This window comes from Diceros bicornis, chromosome 16 (assembly GCF_020826845.1).
Source record: "Diceros bicornis minor isolate mBicDic1 chromosome 16, mDicBic1.mat.cur, whole genome shotgun sequence".
NCBI classification, from domain to species: Eukaryota; Metazoa; Chordata; class Mammalia; order Perissodactyla; family Rhinocerotidae; genus Diceros; species Diceros bicornis.
Genome location: NC_080755.1, coordinates 11,614,774 through 11,634,676, shown reverse-complemented (window position 1 = coordinate 11,634,676; position 19,903 = coordinate 11,614,774). Strand labels below are relative to the sequence as shown.

The following is a 19,903-nucleotide window of genomic DNA, read 5'->3' as shown; positions in this document are numbered from 1 at the left end:
TCAATGACAAACAATATTAAGGGCAGCTGGACAAAAACAAAAAATAATGTACAAAGGAACTCCCATCAGGCTCTCAGTGGATTTCTCAACAGAAACTTTACAGGCTAGGAGAGACTGGAATGATACATTCAAAATACTGAAAGACAAAATCTTTCAGCCAAGAATACTCTATCCAGCAAAAATATCCTTCAAATATGCTGGAGAAATAGTAACTTTCCCAGATAAACAAAAGCTAAGGGAGTTCATGGCCACGAGACCCCCGCTACAAGAAATACTCAAGAAGGCCCTCAGGCCTGAAAAAAAGAAGAGAAAGGGAATACAAAGCTTGGAGCAGGGAGAAAAATAGGTAGACAAAATCAGAAAAATAGTAGATCTTTACTAGAATATGTTAGCAACCACTGAAATACCAAAATCAAAGATCAAAGGAAGGAAATCACCAAAAATAAATATAACCTCATCACTGTAAACACACACCCACAACACAAGATAGAATAAGTTGTAGCAAGAATGACTTACAAGGGGAAGAGAAAAGAGATTGAATTGTCTTAGTATAAGGAAATAAGAGGCCATCAGATAATGGACTATCTCATCCACAAGATTTTTTATACAAACCTCAAGGTAATCACTAAACAAATAATCAAAACAAAATCACATATGATAAACAAAGAGAAAACTAGAAGAGTCATAAGACAGAACAACCAAACTGAATTGGCAGTCCAAAACAAATGGGACAAGAAACAAAGGAAATGCAAAAGAACCAGAAAATAAGTGACAAAACAGCAACATTAAGCCCTCATATATCAATAATTACCCTAAATGTAAATGTATTGAACTCTCCAATCAAAAGATACAGAGTGGCAGGATGGATTAAAAAGCAAGACCCAACAATATGCTGCCTCCAGGAAACACATCTCAGCTCTAAAGACAAGCACAGGCTCAGAGTGAAAAGATGGAAGACAATACTCCAAGCTAATGGCAAACAAAAGAAAGCAGGTGTTGCCATACTCATATCAGACAAAGTAGACTTCAAGATAAAACAGGTTAAGAGAGATAAAGAAGGGCAATATATAATGATAAAGGGACACTGCACCAAGAAGATATATCAATTATAAATATATATGCATCCAAAGGAGCACCAAAGTACATAAAGCAACTATTAACAAACCTAAAAGGAGACATTAACAACAACACAATAATAGTAGAGGATCTTAATACCCCACTTACACCAATGGATAGATCATCCAGACAAAAAGTCAATAAAGAAACAGTGGACTTAAATGAAAAACTGGACGAGATGGACCTAGTAGACATATACAGAGCATTCCATCCAAAAACAGCTGACTACACATTCTTCTCAAGCATTCATGGAACATTCTCAAAGATAGACCATATGTTGGGAAACAAAGCAAGCCTCAATAAGTTTAAGAAGATTGAAATCGTAACAAGCATCTTTTCAGACCATAATGCTATGAAACTGGAAATGAAACACGGAAAAAAAAACTAGGAAAGTGACAAAGAAGTGGAGATTAAACAACATGCTACTGAACAACCAATGGATCATTGATGAAATTAAAAGAGAAATCAAAAAATATCTGGAAACAAACAAAAATGAAAATATGCCATACCAAATCATATGGGATGCAGCGAAAGAGGTTCTGAGAGGGAAACTCATAGCGATACAAGCCCACCTTAACAAACAAGAAAAAGCCCAAATAAGCAACCTTAAATTACACTTAACAGAACTAGAAAAAGAAGAACAAACAAAGTCCAAAGTCAGCAGAAGGAGAGAAATAATAAAAATCAGAACAGAAACAAATGAAATTGAGACCCCAAAAAAAAAACCAGTAGAAAGGATTAATGAAACAAAGAGTTGGTTCTTTGAGAAGATAAACCAAATTGACAAACCCTTAGCCAGACTTACTAAGAAAAAAAGAAAAAAGGCTCAAACAAATAAAATTAGAAATGAAAGAGGAGAAATTACAGTGGGTACCACGGAAATACAAAAGATTATAAGAGAATACTATGAGAAATTATATGCCAACAAATTGGACAATCTAGAAGAAATGGATAAATTCTTAGACTCATACAACCTTCCAAAACTGAACCAAGAAGAAATGGAGAATCTGAATAGACCAATCACAGGTAAAGAGATTGAAATAGTAATCAAAAACATCCCAAAAACAAAAGTCCAGGACCAGATGGCTTCTCCAGTGAATTTTACCAAACATTCAAAAAAGATTTAATACCCATTCTTCTCAAACTATTCCAAAAAAGAGAGGAAGATGGAACGCTTCCTAACTCATTCTGCGAGGCCAACATCACCCTGATACCAAAGCCAGACAAAAAAAACAAAGAAGGAAAATTACAGGCCAATATCGCTGATGAACATAGATGCAAAAATCCTCAACAAAATATTGGCAAACGGAATACAGCAATACATTACAAAGATCATACACCATGATCAAGTGGGATTTATACCAGGGACGCAGGGATGGTTCAGCATCCACAAATCAACGTGATACACCACATCAACAAAACAAAGAATAAAAACCACATGGTCATCTCAATAGATGCAGAGAAAGCATTTGACAAGACACAACATCAATTTATGATAAAAACTCTTAACAAAATGGGAATAGAAGGAAAGTATCTCAACATAATAAAGGCTATCTATGACAAACCCAAAGCCAACATCATACTCAACAGGGAAAGGCTGAAAGCCATTCATCTGAGAACAGGAATGAGACAAGGCTGCCTACTCTCACTACTCTTATTCAACATAGTACTGGAGGTTTTGGCCAGAGCAATTAGGCAAGAAAAAGGAATAAAAGGAATTCAAATAGGCAACGAAGAAGTGAAACTCTCACTATTTGCAGACAACATGATTTTATATATAGAAAACCCTAAAGAATCCATTGGAAAACTATTAGAAATAATCAACAACTACAGCAAATTTGCAGGGTACAAAATCAATCTACAAAAATCAGTTGCATTTCTGTATGCTAATAATGAACTAACAGAAAGAGAGCTCAAAATGATAATACCATTTACAATTGCATCAAAAAGAATAAAATATCTAAGAATAAATTTTACCAAGGAGATGAAAGATCTATACAATGAAAACTACAAGACATTATTGAAAGATAGCAATGATGACATAAAGAAATGGAAAGACATCCCATGCACATGGATTGGAAGAATAAACATAGTTAAAATGTCTATATTACCTAAAGCAATCTACAGATTCAATGCAATCCCAATCAGAATCCCAATGACATTCTTCATGGAAATAGAAAAAAGAATACTAAAATTTATATGGGGCAACCAAAGACCCCGAATAGCTAAAGCAATCATAAGAGAAAAGAACAAAACTGGAGGCATCACAATCCCTGACTTCAAAACATACTACAAAGCAATAGTAATCAAAACAGCACGGTACTGGTACAAAGACAGACACACAGATCAATGGAACAGAATTGAGGGCCCAGAAGTAAAACCACACACATACGGACAGCTAATTTTCCACAAAGGAGCTAAGAACATACAATGGAGAAAGGAAAGTCTCAAGTGGTGTTGGGAAAACTGGACAGCCACATGCAAACAAATGAAAGTGGACCATCTGCTATTGCCATTCACAAAAATTAACTCAAAATGGATCAAAGACCTGAAGCTGAGACCTGAAACTATAAAACTCATAGAAGAAAATATAGGCAACACACTATTTGACATTGGGCATAAAGGAATCTTTTTGGATGCCATGCTACTCAGACTAGGGAAACTAAAGAAAAAATAAGCAAGTGGGACTTCATCAGATTAAAGAGCTCCTACAAGACAAATGAAACCAGGATCAAAATGAATAGACAACCCACCAGCTGGGAGAAAATATTTGCAAAACATATATCTGACAAGGGGTTAATCTCCTAATAACATATAAAGAACTCACACAATTGAACAACAAAAAAACAACCAACCTGGTCAAAAAATGGGCAGAGGAAATGGACACCTTCTCCAAAGAAGATATACAGATGGCCAATAGGCACATGAAAAGACGTTCAACATCACTAATCATCAGGGAAATGCAAATCAAAACAACACTAAGATATCACCTCACGCCTGTTAGAATGGCTGTAATCACCAAGACAAAAAACAACAAATGTTGGAGAGGCTGTGGAGAAACAGGAACCCTCATACACAGCTTGTGGGAATGCAAACTGGTGCAGCCTCTATGGAAAACGGTATGGAGATTCCTCAAAAAATTAAAAATAGGAATACCCTATGATCCAGCTATCCCACTACTGAGAATCTATGGAACGAACCTGAAATCAACAATCCAAAGAGGCTCATGCACCACTATGTCCATTGCAGCATTATTCACTATAGCCAAGAAGTGGAAGCAACCCAAGTGTCCCTCCACTGATGATTGGATCAACCAAATGTTGTATATATACACAATGAAATACTACTCAGCCATAAAAAAAGACAAAATTGTCCCACTTGCAACAACATGGATGGACCTGGAGGGTATCATGTTAAGTTCGCTGTGATCCTCCGGGTCACTTGGTCTGGTCTGGTCAGCTGAGCTGCAGGGTCCGGTTTGCTGGGAGGGGGGGGCTCTCTCTTTTGCCAGCTGGGTCCCTGGTGTGGGGGGCTTCTCATTCACCCCTCCTTATCCGCTATCTGGGGTGCTCAGATGTTGATGGTACCTCTTAGCGGTTCTGAGTCCTCTGCATGGGAGTTTCCCACGGCTGAGACAGCCCGAAGAGCTACGGTTTCCCCGCAGAGGGCTGCCCCTCCCCCCCTCTCTGGGAGCCGCACGGACTGGGATCGCTGATCTGATGCGGAGGGAAAGGAGTTCTCCTTACCTCTCCCCACTTCGTCCGGGGGCCCAGCACGTTCCACTCTCAGATGTGCGGCAGTGTGGATCTTTCTGATCTTGCTTTTCACTGTGTAGGATTCCCTTGTTGGTCTGTGACTGTTCCTTTTGTTGTATCTCATTGGGGGAAGAGTTTACGGGAAAGCTCACTCCACCATGACGCTGACGTGACTCCTGAAGTCAATTTTTAACAGTCATGAAAAGGTTCATCAAGTTTTTGCATGCAACCTGAATTTGTTCCAATCAATAACCTATGGGAAAGCCCTAGGATTTGCCTGATGCAGTTACCTAGCAATTGCCCAAGCCTGATCATACAACAGGTCAGCAGGTTGGTCTCCTGCTTGTAATCCTAGAGACCTTTCAGGATTTTCCTGATCAATGTTTACATCCAATGCTGGGCCTGGCCTTCACTGACAAGCATATGAACTAGCTGATATAAGTCAGAGAAACCTGGTTGATACATTTTTTTTTTTAAAGATTTTATTTATTTATTTTTCCCCCCAAAGCCCCAGTAGATAGTTGTGTGTCATAGCTGCACATCCTTCTAGTTGCTGTATGTGGGACGCGGCCTCAGCATGGCCAGAGAAGCAGCGCGTCGGTGAGAGCCCGGGACCCGAACCCGGGTCGCCAGCAGTGGAGCGTGCTCACTTAACCACTAAGCCACGGGGTCGGCCCTGGTTGATACATTTGAATGACTATATTAAATTCCTCAGCAAATCTGTGAGGATCACAGTTACTTTGGGAAGATATTTGACTATGGCTTGTAGTTCAGCTTTAGTCCAGGGAGTATAAGAAATTAAGGGTTTAGCCGTTGGATCCTCAGAAGGCTTAATTTTAAAGGGACAGTTTCTGATAGGTTCAGAGGAAGAAGGAGTGGGGAGAGGTTCAGGGAAAAGGAAAAGTTCCGTGAGAGAGTTAGTATGGGGAAAATGCGGGTATAGATGAGGTGTAAGCAGTATAGAAGGTAAGGAGGAAGATGGCGCTGAAGGCAGGGCCTGAGCACCAGGAGCTGGAAGAGAGGAACATGATGGCCCTGGAGGCAGAGGCCAAGACAAGCTGGGGAAGAGAAACATGAGGTTTTGGATGCCATTTTATCTTTCTTTAATTTTTAGTTTGCTTCAGTTGATCTTAAAATCTTATTTTGCAAAGAGGCACTTTTAGACTCCTGGTAATGTTTGAAAGCCTCAAAATGCCAATCAAAATAAGCATTCTGTTCAGTTTTGAAAATTATAGAACTATGGTTGTCCAATTCAGTTTTAAGAGAAATAAGTTTGGGGAATTCAAAATTCCCCCACAATGGGCATTGGTATTCTAAATTACTTTTGGTTAAATTGGTCCATTTAGTTAGAAATGTGCATGAGGAAGTACCATGGCTTTTAAACATAAAATTGGCTGGAGTCCTGTAGCGGGGAGCACTCTCAACATATTTAGATAACTGGTATCCCATTTCTTAGAGATTTTTCTCTAGAGCAAAGGAATAATTTTCAAGCAGCCTAAACAGCTCAAATAGCTGAAAAAGTTTGCAACTGAAACAGCTTGAACAGCTCAAATGGCCTGCAGGCTTAATATCTGCCAGTTCTAATAGGAATAGTCTGATTTCAGTAAGGTGGACCAAACGTTGAATCAACGCAGTTCCAATGGAACAGTTTGATTCCAAAGTGATTCAGACTGAAGGTTGATCAACACTGTTCCAGTGAAACAGCCTGCACCCAAGAGAGTCAGCTGAAGGCTGGATTGGCTCAATTTCCATTGGAACAGCCTGCTCCCAAAGAAATCAGGCTGAAGTGCCAGCTTACTTCCAAGTAGGACAGTCCAGGTCCAAAGGAATCAGACCAAAGGCTTAGCACAGTGTGGGTAGAAAGAGCCTGATTTCAAAACAATAGGCCAAAGTGCCAACTGAGTACTAACAGACAAATAAGGTCTTAGCCAGAGAAGAATGAAGCCTTGGGGCCGGCCCAGTGGTGTGGTGGTGAAGTTCGCTTGCTCTGCTTCAGCAGCCCAGGGTTCACAGGTTCAGATCTGGGCACGGATCTACACACTGCTCATCAAGCCATGCTGTGGTGGCATCCCACATACAAAATAGAGGAAGATTGGCACAGATGTTAGCTCAGGGACAATCTTCCTCACCAAAAAAAAAAAAAAAAAAAAGAATGAAGCCTTAAAACAGATTTCTAATACAGCCTGGAGGGCCTCAGACTCAAAAAGGGCAAAAAGTCGGATCCAAGAGAAGAGACATACCCTCAAACTCCAGAGTCAGCAAGAAAAGTAGCAAGCTCAATGGGCTCTGTTGTGGGTACCACAGCTGTTCGTCCACCAGCCTCAGTGCCATCAAGGGTCTTCTCTGGATCCCTGTACGGACCACCAAAATGTTGACCTTAAACAACTAGCCAGTTATTTCTTCAGCAAAAAATGAGTTTAGCCAGGATCAGCAAAGAAGTGCAATTTGGGATCTGCAACCATGGTGAGGCACGTGCAAGTCCCCAGCAGCAAGGAGAGGAGAAACTCTTTTATAGAGGAGAAGGGGAAGTTGAGAGGGCTATTGTAAACACAGAGTCCTTTGGAAGAGACCAGGAGTTTGAAGTGTAGTGGCTTTTCATTGGCTGAGTTGTGACAGTTTCTCGTAGGCTGAGCTTCTTGCTGATCAAGAAGAGGACATCTTCTTCTTCCTATTGGGCTCTGCTATCAGTGTAGGGCAGGACAGCTCCACCTTTTGGCCTCTTAACTCCACTGTAATGAGGTTTCTGTTTATTAATTTCCACAATTGGTTTTACTTGGATTATTTCTGAACCTTTGACATTATATGTCAGTAAGATTATACGTTACAGTAATTACATGTCACGTAATCAGAAGCGGCGTCCAAGGGAGACAAACCCCCGAGGAACTAATGACCCTCAGAACCGTGTGAGATTCCCGCTTGAGCCCCTCGCACTCTGCTTCCATGAGTCGTCTGTTTCTTTTTGGTAAGTCTCCTCTCGAATTCCAGCTCCCTCCCTTTGGTCGAGCTCTCCAACTTTATTGTGCAGACTTGCTTTCTGTTTCTGTTTTGCTTTCTGGTATGTTTTTATTTGTTGAAACCTCCTTGTAAGTCACCCATCCTATTCAAAAGAGGGGAAAACATGTGATTCTCAGTGAAGAGCTGTTGGAAAACAGGGCCCCTCATAGTTAAGACACTTTAGGGAATCCAAAGGCAAGATAGGTTCCACTTGGTCCTTGGACCGCGACCTTGTGCCTTTCTGGGAAAATGAGTGAACTTTTGGATAATTTGGAATTATAATAACCGTTCTGGGGAATCTTTGTTTTAGATAAGTCTGCCTTAAGGGGAACCCTTAAAAGAGCGGATTCCAAACCTCTTAGAGACAATGGAATGCATTCTTAGATTGATATGCAGAAGCTTCTAAAAGATAAAATGACTCCAAAAACAGCTAGAAAAGGATCCTTATAGCATGCAAATAAAAAGTCTTTACTAAAAACTCTTTGGCCATCTGAGCAGGCAACTTTAACAATCTATCTGCCAGAAATACAATTTGGATCCAGCTATTTTAAGTTTTATATTATTGTACCTGAGACATAGCTAAAGTTTTAAAATGAAAGCTATGAGATCTCTGTGTCTATTTGTATTTTATATATGTCTGTGTATGTATGTTATAGATATATATTTTCCTACCTGGATGGTATTGCCAAAATTAATTTGTAAAGAGCTCTATTTAATTGGTTTAAAAAAAATAGGTACTTATATAAATTAAGTAAACTAACCCAAGTGTTTTTCAAGTTCACATGATCTGGGGTAATTTTTGATAAATAAAAACTAATTTAAGTTTATTGGTTTAATAAAAACAGTCATGTCTTCAAAATTTGTCCACAAGAAAAATAACTTAAAGTGATGGCTAACTGCTTTAATGCCTCATGAAATCTTCAGGAATAATTTAAATATGAAAGTTAAAAACAAATGATTTAAATATATATAAACGGAATAAGAGTTTCTAAGTGAACTTCTCAGCAAATATTTTCCAAATCTTTTGGTTACTTGAAGCCTTCAAGTTTTGCTAAGTTAAGTTAAATGATAAATTAAGTCAAATTCATTGGATATCTAGATCATCTCCAAATAAAATAAAATACTGAAACATTACTAAAAATAGTTTTTCCACTTGTGGCTTCTTTTTACAGAGAGACAAAAGATATTTGGGTCTATTAATAAACATGTTTTGTGCCACATGGAAAAATTTGCTGTGAGGAAGAAGAGCTGAAATTAGAGAAGGACATGCAGTCATCCACTACTCTGCTAGTTTCGAGGCTAGCAGACAAGGTGGGAAAGTAAGATAATAAGTTAGAGACCTTAGTGTGCCATTTTTTGCAAAGGTAGAAGTGCACAAGGCATCCTGGATTATGATCCAGGTGCCATTACAAAGCCTGAGTAGGACACTAAGAGGTGGAATCTCTGCAAACCTAGGAAAGCAAAGGAAAGGATGTTATGGTGATTGACGATGAAACAGATGGAGTGTCCCATGCCATCTGGCCCCTAAAACAAAGGAAAATTTTAAATAGCAATTACTCTAGACTTCTGATAATAGAGAAATATACCCCAAAACTCGTAGGAGAAAGCTTGCACTCCTTCTCTGTCTCTTGAAGTTGTAAATCTTATCACGTCTGTGGAATGTAAACATTGCCCACAGAGACTGAAGAAAAAAGGGGAGGAAAGAAGCTTTTTAAAATACAGAGTGCTGTAGATGTTGCCTTGCCAAAATTGATTTGTAAAGGATTTAAGGTTTTTTATGAAACTAGTAGAAATAATAAGGATGAAAGAAAATGATTGTATATGAAAAGTAGGATTGTGTTTTTAGTAGAAGAAGGTTTGTGGAAATCGTGGATGGTTTATGGAAGTTGCAGAAGGTTTATGGAAAAGGGATCTTAAGAAAGGAATTTTATGTGTAGTTAAGGTGACTAATATTGAAATGGATTTATTAAAGTTAAAAGGAAAATTTTAATATCAAAAGTACACTGGTGCAAAATTAGAATCTAGTTTTCTCTTTGTTAAAAGGACAAAGTGTTTTTAGATTATTGGTCAGCTCTTAATAAGAAATGATGCTAAACTTTCCTTAGGGTATATTTGTATGAAATTCCTAAAAATGTGCTATGACCTGGTATAATGTTATCAGTCATAATTTTAAAATGTATGTTACAAAAATACCCAAATTTACTTGTCAATTGCATCTTTTTTTCATATGTGTATATATGAACTCTCACCAGATCTTTAACCATGGCTATTTTTAAGTCTTTTGTCATTTACAGACAGTTATTGCTTTCTCTTGATTCTTCTTTGAAAACATTTACAACAGGCAAAAGTGCTTCATCTTCAGAGAGAATCATGGAAATGACTCCGACAAGTACTCTAGAATACAGGTTTCTGATAACTTTAAGATCATCAAACTGAGCTGGGTAAGAATTTCCAGAACTAATAGAAAAACTGGATTGAAGCAGAAAAAATATTAATTACATATGACTAAATGAACTGATGAAGATGATTATAATTTTTATAACTTCATTTAAAACATTGCTGGTTCTTCAATGTTTTGTTTCCATATTTAAAGGATCCCTTTTTCTCCTCTCTTTTAAGCTATCTAAAACTTACAGCATATTGGTAAAATGTATCTTTGTAACAAAGATTGAAACATTTATCTTTTTCTCCCTACCTGATCCCTCTAGAATGCTGAAACTCGTATTAAATATTCTTATTTTTCATGACAATATACGTATTTGCATAAGTTCAATAAGAATCTGTTCTCTTTATAACATGACACGATTGGACAAATCTTTAGCTTGGCTTCTTAGCCTGAAGAAACTTTAAAAGTCTAATCTGAGATTCCTTATGAAAAGTTCCAGTAAAGCAGATATGAAAGAGCCTATATGGTTATCATTATTCTTGCTGCACTTATGGAAATAATAAGGCCAAGTTTATTGAAACTAGCCTTAATTTGCAAGCAAATTAGTCTTCCTGTGGTTATCTTTGATAGAAATGGGAATGATTATAAAGAAAAAAAATTATGTTTCAGTAATACACATTTATAGATATCAGATTCTAGTACTGTTAGTTGTCTTTGAGGTTTGTTTTCTACCTGTAAACTGGGCTAGATCCTGAATTCTTCTAGTTTCCTCCAATATTTGGCTAGAACTCTCCAAACAAACATTTCCAATTTTCTCCCACTCTTCTGACTTGGAATCACTATGAAACTAAAACTGCCCTTGCTTGTCCTGAAGCCATGCAAGCTAAAACTGGACAACTTAGTATAATCTTCAGAGATATCACCACAACAGCTCATGTGCAGACAATCTTCATACCTGTTGCTATGTGGCCACTCAAAAAGACCACCAGAGGGGCTGGCCCAGTGGCATAGCGTTAAGTTCACATGCTCTGCTTCAGCAGCCCGGGATTCGCAGGTTCGGATCCTGGGCGTGGACCGATGCACCGCTTATTAAGCCATGCTGTGGTGGCATCCCATAAAGTAGAGGAAGATGGGCATGGATGTTAGCCCAGGGCCAATCTTCCTCAGCAAAAAGAGGAGGATTGGCAACGGATGTTAGCTCAGGGCTAATCTTCCACACCAAAAAAAAAAAAAATCACTGGAGATATTCAAACTGCAAACCAGGAAAATCTGTCAGATTGCCACTGCTTGCCCTCACTCCATCTGAAGATGCTTTGAATTGACATCTAGAAATTTTCTCAATTGGCTGCTCTCCAAACTCATAAACTGAATTTCTAATTTGCTCCAACTATTAACCTTTGTTTTTCTTTTGTTTCCATAGAAAAGCTTCTCATTAAAGTACCTGACTGCTCACATAATATAGAAGCCTAATTTAGGTGAAAGTCCACCTGCAACAGCACCTCCTAAAATACAATATCCTCAAGTTCATGCTGTCCTAAGTAATCATGAGGATGTGTGTTTTGCTAATACATCATATTGTGCCTATGTAAATCACCTTTAAAAATCATAACTCATTTGAGTTATTTAATTGGTTAAATCTTGACTCCTGGGAATTTCTGCTCTGGGGAATTTTTCTTTTTTTTTTTTCTTTTTATTTCTTTTTTATTTTTTTAATTTTTTTGTGAGGAAGATCAGCCCTGAGCTAACATCCGTGCTAATCCTCCTCTTTTTGCTGAGGAAGACCGGCTCTGAGCTAACATCTACTGCCAATCCTCCTCCGTTTTTTTCCCCCAAAGCCCCAGTAGATAGTTGTATGTCATAGTTGCACATCCTTCTAGTTGCTGTATGTGGGACGCGGCCTCAGCATGGCCAGAGAAGCCGTGCGTCGGCGCGCACCCGGGATCCGAACCCGGGCCGCCAGTAGCGGAGCGCACGCACGCTAAGCCACGGGGCTGGCCCACTTTTTTTTTTTTTTTAAAGACCATATTTCTTTGTTTTGTTTTGTTTTTCCTGTATAAAAAAGGATCCCGATATCAAGACGGGGCAGGGGAGAACAAAGGACAGACCCCTCGGTGTAAGGAAACAGAGTGGCAGGAGGAGAAGCCTCAGAGGAGGGGTGGGAGGGGAATGTCATCAGGCAGCAAAATATTCTCTGTAAAAAGTTGGGGAGGAGTCTCCATAGCCTCAGAGGTGAAGGCAGAAATGGCCTTCTCAGTGGGGGGGCTCTCCACTCAAGTGTTCAAAGGAGGGCAACGACAGCTTCTCCTCTCTTGGTTCTGTTGCAGCCACTCCGTTGCTCACTCTGGGTTACCTTCTGCCTTCTGTAGAGAAGAGTGCTGCAGGGCTCTGAAGGCAGAGACTCGCTTGTGTGGGTTAAAAGTCAGTTAAAAGTCTAATCTCCAGAAGCAGCTGTGCTCCAGACTCCTCCATCTCAGGCACCACCGACTTCACTGGGCGGGGCCCTCTGGGAGAAAAGGCTCCAGGAGGTAGAGACACATCTGGGGGTCAGTCATCCTCTGGGCGTAGCCCGATCAGGTCAAAGATTTTGCCTAACTTGTCAGCTTCAGAGTTTCCACAGAAGAGAGGCTTTCGACAAAACATCTCTGCAAAAATATAGCCAACACTCCACATATCCACGGGTGTTGCATACATAGACTGCAGAAGAACCTCTGAAGCACGGTACCAGACTGTAACAACCACAGGTGTAAGCGCCATCTGGTAGGTGTAGATTCTGGCCAGGCCAAAGTCAGGCGGCTTGACTGTCCCACCACTTGTCACCAGAATGTTCTCTGGCTTCAGGTCTCCGTGAACGATGCAGTTGGCGTAAAGGAAATCTAGGCCTCTTGGGAACTGGTACATCAGATCCTTGATGGTCTCCACTGGCAAGCCTGGTGGGGGTGCCTTGTCCAGATACATCCTTAGGTCTTGGTCCACATGCTCAAACACCAGGGTCACTTTGGTCTCCTGGTCAGTTCAGGCTGTGGCACAGATGTCCATCAGCCAGACACCATTGGGATGCTCAAAAGCCTCCAGCCACCTCAGCAAGGCCACCTTAGGAATTGTGCTGATGGGAAGGCCACCTCCAGTGCCTCTGCCTCCACTGGGGACTCTCAGGCTCTTGAGGGCCACAAAGTGGCCACTGTGGGGATCACGGGCCTTGTACACCATTCCATAGGCACCAACACACCAATCTCAGCCACTGGCTCATATCGAGGGCTAGCCATTCTCAGATCAGAGGAGACCCTTACCCAGTGCCCGGAGCTACAGGGGCTACCTGTTATCAGGACCCGGGAGCCGGTTGCTGTGGCGCCATACACTCGAGCTCAGTCTGAGGCAGCTGGACACTATGGCCCGACCACAGACACTCTGGGGAATTTTTCAGTCTTTGGCTATTATTCTCCTTATAGTCATCATATTAACCTCTCTAGTGTGTTGTATACTGTCGAGGGTTTTAAACGCCTGTTGGCAGGCACTCACATGCCAAATGGTGTCCATTAGGATCAGACAACTGGATAAAATCAACAATAAAAAGACTGAGAGAATGACCAAAAGGGAGATGTTGTCAAAATCAAAAATAATTTTTCTACATTGCTAGCTAATATTTTTAGAGCTTTTTTGCATCTATATTCATGAGCAATATTGACCTAAAATTTCCTAGTTTTATATTGTATCTGTCAAGTTTTTGTATCAAAGTCGTGCTGGCTTAAGACAAGTCACAGAGTTTTGTTTTCTCTTGTTTTGTTTCTTCTATATTCTGAAAGAGTTTGTATAAGATTGGTATTATTATCTTCCTTAAATATCTTATAAAATTCACCAGTAAAGTCATCAATACATGGTGTTTTCTTCACGAGGACATTTTTAGTAACAGTTTCCATTTATTTGCTAGATATACCACTATTCAGATTTTCTCTTTCTTCTCGTGTAAGTTTTGGTAAATTGTGTTTTTCAAGGAATTTGTCCATTCTGTCTAAGATGTCAAATGTGTTAATATGAAGTTGTTCATAACATTCCCACTTATAATTTTGATGTATGTAGTCACTGTAACAGTATTCCCTCTTTTATACCTCATATTGGTAATTTGCATTTTCTCTATCTTTTGCTATGAGTTTATTAATTTTATTAAACTTTTCAAAGAACTAGGATTATTTAGAAGATTATTGTTTAATTTCCAAATATTTGAGGATTTTCTAGATACTTTATTGTTATTCTAACTTAATTTCCTTATGGTCAGAAAGCATACTCTATGAGACTTTTAATGTTTTATAATTTGTTGAGATGTTTTTTGGCCCAGGGCCTAGGCTATCTTGGCAAATATTCCACTTGAACTTGGAAAGAGCATTTTGCATTCATTGGATATAGTGTTCTATAAATATCAATTAGGTAAAGGTGGCTTGTGGTCTCATTTAGACCTTCTAGTTTTTATGTTAATGAGACAAGCATGTTAAAAGATCCAACTAAGATTGTGCATTTGTTTACATCTCCTTTAAGTTCTGTCAGTCATTACTTCATGTATTTTGAAGCTCTGCATACACATTTGTATTCGCTATGTCTTCCTGATGTACTGATCCTTTCATCATGATGAAACAGTCTTCTTTATTTCCAATAAATCTCCTTATATTGAAGTCTATCTTGCTTGATATTAATACAGCCATTCCAAGTTTCTCATAATTAATGTTTCCCTGTGTAGTGGGTTAAACAGTGTCTCCCAAAAATTTATGTCCACCTGGAACCTCAGAATATAACCTTATTTGGAAATAGAATCTTTGCAGATTGTAATTAAAGTAAGGATAGAGATGAGATCATATTGGATTAGGTGGGCCCTAAATCCAATGAGACTGTGTTTATCAGAGACAGAAAAGGACACACAGATTCACAGGGAAGAGAGCAAGTGAAGACAGAGGCAGAGATTGGAATGATGCTGCCACAAGTCAATGAACACCAGGAGCCACCAGAAGCTGGAAGAGGCAAGGAAGGATACTCCCCTAGAGGTCCCAGAGGGAATGTGGCCCTGCCAAAATCTTGATTTTGACTTCTGGCCTCTAGAACTGTGAGAGAATGAATATCTATTGTTTTAAGCTTCCTAGCCTAAGGTAATTTGTTACTGCAGCACTAGGAAACTAATACATCATCATACATATTTTTCCTTCTTTTTACTGTCAACCTATTTGTGTCTGTATTTAAAGTATATTCCTTATAAACAGCATACAGTTGGGTCATTTCTTTTTTATCCACCCTGACATTCTCTGCCTTTTAATTGAAAAGTTTAGTCCATTTACATTTAATTATTAAAATGGTTGGATTTAAGTCAGCCATTTTGCTACTTGTTTTCTATTTGATTCATTTGTTTGTTTCCCTCTGTTCCATGTGGTAGCCTCTAGCCACATGTGGCTATTTAAATTTAAATTTTAAGTTAATTAAAATTAAATGAAATTAGGGGCCGGCCCGGTGGTGTAGTGGTAAAATTCGTGCACTCCGCTTTGGTAGCCTGGGGTTCATGGGTCCAGATCCCAGGCATGGACCTACACACTGCCCATCAAGCCATGGTGCGGCGGCATCCCACATACAAAATAGAGGAAGATTGGCACAGATGTTAGCTCAGGGATAATCTTCCTCAAGCAGAAAGAGGAATATTGGCAACAGATGTTAACTCAGGGCCAATCTTCCTCACTAAAAAAAAAAAAAATTCAATTAAAATTTAGTTCTTCAGTCACAATACTCATATTTCAAGTGCTCAATAAGTACATGTGACTAGTGGCTACCTTATAGGACAATGCAGATATAGAACATGTTCATCACTGCTGAAAATTCTATTGGTAACATCACAATCTACTTATAGTTAATATTATACTACTTTACATAAAATATTGGAAATTTGTCAGATTATAATTCTTATACTCCACCATCATCCTTTTAACATTTTCATATATATTTCACATATATTTCATCTGCTTACATTATAAACCCACAATATACTATTAATATATTTCCTTCAATAGGCCTATGTTTTTAAAAGAAATTCTAAAAAGAAAAAATATAGTCTTTATATTTATTCACATATTTACCATTTCTGCTGATCTTAATTTTTCCTCTAGATCTAAGTTACCATCTGGTATCATACTCCTTCAGCCTACAGAGTTTCATTTAGCATTTTTCATAGTGCAGGTCAGCTGATTCCCAATTCTCTCATATTTTCTTTAATCTTAAACTTTTTTCACCTTTATTCTTGAAGTATAGCTTTCCAAGATATAAAGTTCCGAGTTGGTAGTTTTTTTCTGTATTTCAGCACTTCAACTGTGTTGTTCTGCTGCTTTTTAGCCTCTATTGTTTCTGATGAAAAGATAACATTTTTCATATGTTGCTTTCTACACATAATGTCTCTTTTTTCTTGGCTCCTTTTATGATTTTCTCCTCATATTTGGAGTTCAGCAGTTTTATATATGTGCCCATGCATGTTTTTCTATGTATTAATCCTGCCTGTGGTTCATTGGGTTTCTTGGATTTTTAAGTTAACGTCTTTCAGCAAATTTCAGAAACTTGAGGCCACTATTTCTTCAAATATTATTTCTATACCATTTTCTCTCTCTTTTTTTTCCCAGGACTCTAATTACACTTATTTTAGACCAGATAATATTGATCAACAGGCCTCTGAGAATCTGTTCATTTTTCTTCAATTATTTTTTTCTCTCTGTTCTTCAGAATGGATCATTTCTATTGATCTATTTTTAAATTCATCAATTTGTTGTTCTATCTTCAACCTGCTGTTAAGCACATCCAGTGAATTTTATATTTCAGTTATTGTACTTTTCAGTTTTAGTATTTCCATTTGCTTCTCTTTTACAGTTTCAATTTCTCTGCTGAGATTCAGTTCATTCATTATGTGTACATCTTCTTTTAAATCTTTGAGCATATTTGTAATAGCTGCTTTAAATTCTTTGCCAATTGCTACATCTAGTTCATCTGGGCATCAATTTATATTATTGCTTTTTCTCTTAGCTATGGGTCACATTTTCCTGTCTCTGTGCACATCTAATGATTTTTTTATTGGACACTGAACATTATGAATGATATGTTTCAGAGACTTTATTTTCTGTTATATTTCTCTGAGTGATTTTTATTTTGTTTTGTTTTGTTCTATAAACCCATTAACTTGGCTGGACTCAAACTCTGTCTCTTCTGAAGGGAGAAAACCTTGAAATCTTTGCTCTATTCTTTTAGCTTTTTTAGGTGTTTTCGTCAGGCCATCAGGGTCTTCCACATGCATGCATCTTTTTTAGGAGTCAGCCAAAGATTTGACTACATTTTATATACAGATTTGTGGGGCTCACACTTCTAAAGTTCCCTCCCTTCTAGAATTTTACTGCTAACTTTCTGGCTGTTCCCCCAGCTCCAAATTCTATTCTCTGACATCTCAAGCCAGTAAGTGGGGTGAGCTTCATGGGCATGTGACCTGCAAATTCACACAGGAACCCATGCCGTTTAATATTCTGCTAGCACTGTCTTGAAATTCTTATTTTTCAACAAACAGCATGGGATTTTCATTTTGTACTGGGCCCCACAAATGATATAGCCAGTCTTGCCAGTAATACTCTGGCTTTATGCTGCCCACTGATGGCAGATTGGGGAGTGTTCTCAGGCAAAAAGCCATAAACTTACAAATCTTATCCATTGTACTTATCTTTCAAGGGTAAACTCACTCTGGTTACTCTCTAGTGCATTCAAATAGGAAATATAAGTATCAGATTTTTTAATAGATCAGTCCAGCTGAGCTCTGCCAATCTATTGCAGTCATGGTTCTCAACTGGGGGCAATTTTGCCTAAGGGGACATTTGGCATACCGGCAGACATTCTTCTGTTGTTACCATTGGGGAAGGGTGCTACTGACGTCTACTGGGTAGAGGCCAAAGATGCTGCTAAACATCCTGCAATACACAGGACAGCCCGCTCCAAAACAAATTATCCTGCCTCAAAGGTCGGTAGTCCCAAAGTTGAGAAATCCAGCACGATAGGAAATCAGCCCTCCTTCTTCATTTTTAATAGCTACATTATTATTGCATTCTTGAGGATGTAGTGTTATTTGATGACTCTCTTATGACTACATATCATACTAATCAAATATAGCTCCAATTTTGTGGAGGAGGAAGCCAAACTGGTCTTAACTCCTTTCTATAATTTTACTTAAGTTTCCAATGGAACAGTGTCAAATGTGCCAAAATGTACAATAACAAAATGCCACTTTCATCAATTAAACATGCTTTCCATACAAAGACCTTAACCTTTCACTGTGTCATAATTCTGTTTGCTCTTAGAAAGGAAGTTCAGAGGAAGATGGATTCAGAATGAAATAGTTGTACTGGAAGCAGTTAAGATTAAATATAAAATTACACCTTAAATTTAACATGCTATAATTTTTGTGTGTGTGTGTGTGAGGGATATTGGCCATGAGCTAACATCCGTTGCCAATCTTCCTCTTTTTGCTGAGGAAGATGGGCCCTGAGCTAACATCTGGGCCCATCTTCCTCTATTTTATATACGGGAGGCCACCACAGCATGGCTTGAAGACAGCGCGCCCGTCTGCGCCCGGAATCTGAACCCACAACCCTGGGCCGCCAAAGCCAGGAGCACGAACTTAACCACTAGGCCAGCCCCTTAATATGCTATAATTTTACATTTACTTTAGAGTCCCCTCATGATTTCTATCTTCAGATTCATAATCATTCTTTGACACTAGAAATTGCTTAGTTATATGACCCAGTGATTCGTAAATTAAAAATCATTCTTGACTAAAGAGGAAACATTCAATTTAACTAATAGTGATATATAAATATTAAATATTTTATTCTAATTTATCCTATGCATATACCACATAATCCATTTTTTTAAATAATTAGTACATAATTAAAAGTGTTTGAAAGAAACTGAAATGTGTGCAAATGGTCAGAGCATTTTTTTCCTAGGATTCTTTTAATAGGATACTAAGAATTTTTTTCAGTTTATTGTGTAGGGTAGAGAGAACATTGTCTTCTATTTCTCCCACCAAGTAAACTCTTAAATGTAAGTGAATTCTCATTTAGGTACACTTTAATCTATGTACTTAAAAACTGTTTCTATTTTCAGGTGGCTTGTTTAATATATAAACAAAATGTTATCCACTTCGTATGAAACTAGTTGATAAAGTTTAGCTAATAAGTTATAACAGAAAAGGAATTAGTATGGATCCCTCAGGTCTCAGTTCAAATATCCCTTCCTCTGAAAAGCCTTTCCTGAATCATACACAAACTCTCTCCCCTTCCAATTTAAACTGGAGCTTCCCTTATTACTTCTCAGAAAACCCTATTTTTTCTCTTCATGGCACTTGTGTAATTTGCAATATATAATAGATATATTGACTTGTGTTTATATGATTGAACAGATTTCTACCTCACTAGTGTATACACTCCACAAGGACCCCTGTCTTTTGCCTCACCCGATACCAACCAAATAGCACATTGTTGGTGCCTGATAAATACTAGATAAATGAATGGATAAACGGAGGATGGGTAAGTGAATGAATGTGAAAATGACAGTGATATTTAGTAACTTTTTCTGTTTTCCCAAGTTAGATTTTCTATAGTCC

At 38.4% G+C, this 19,903-nt stretch overlaps 1 pseudogene; it reads right to left on the bottom strand.

Moving 5' to 3' along the window:
- Positions 1-12,587: 12,587 nt before the first annotated feature.
- Positions 12,588-13,547, bottom strand: LOC131415280 (cyclin-dependent kinase 4-like; annotated as a pseudogene).
- Between the last annotated feature and the right edge of the window lie 6,356 nt (positions 13,548-19,903).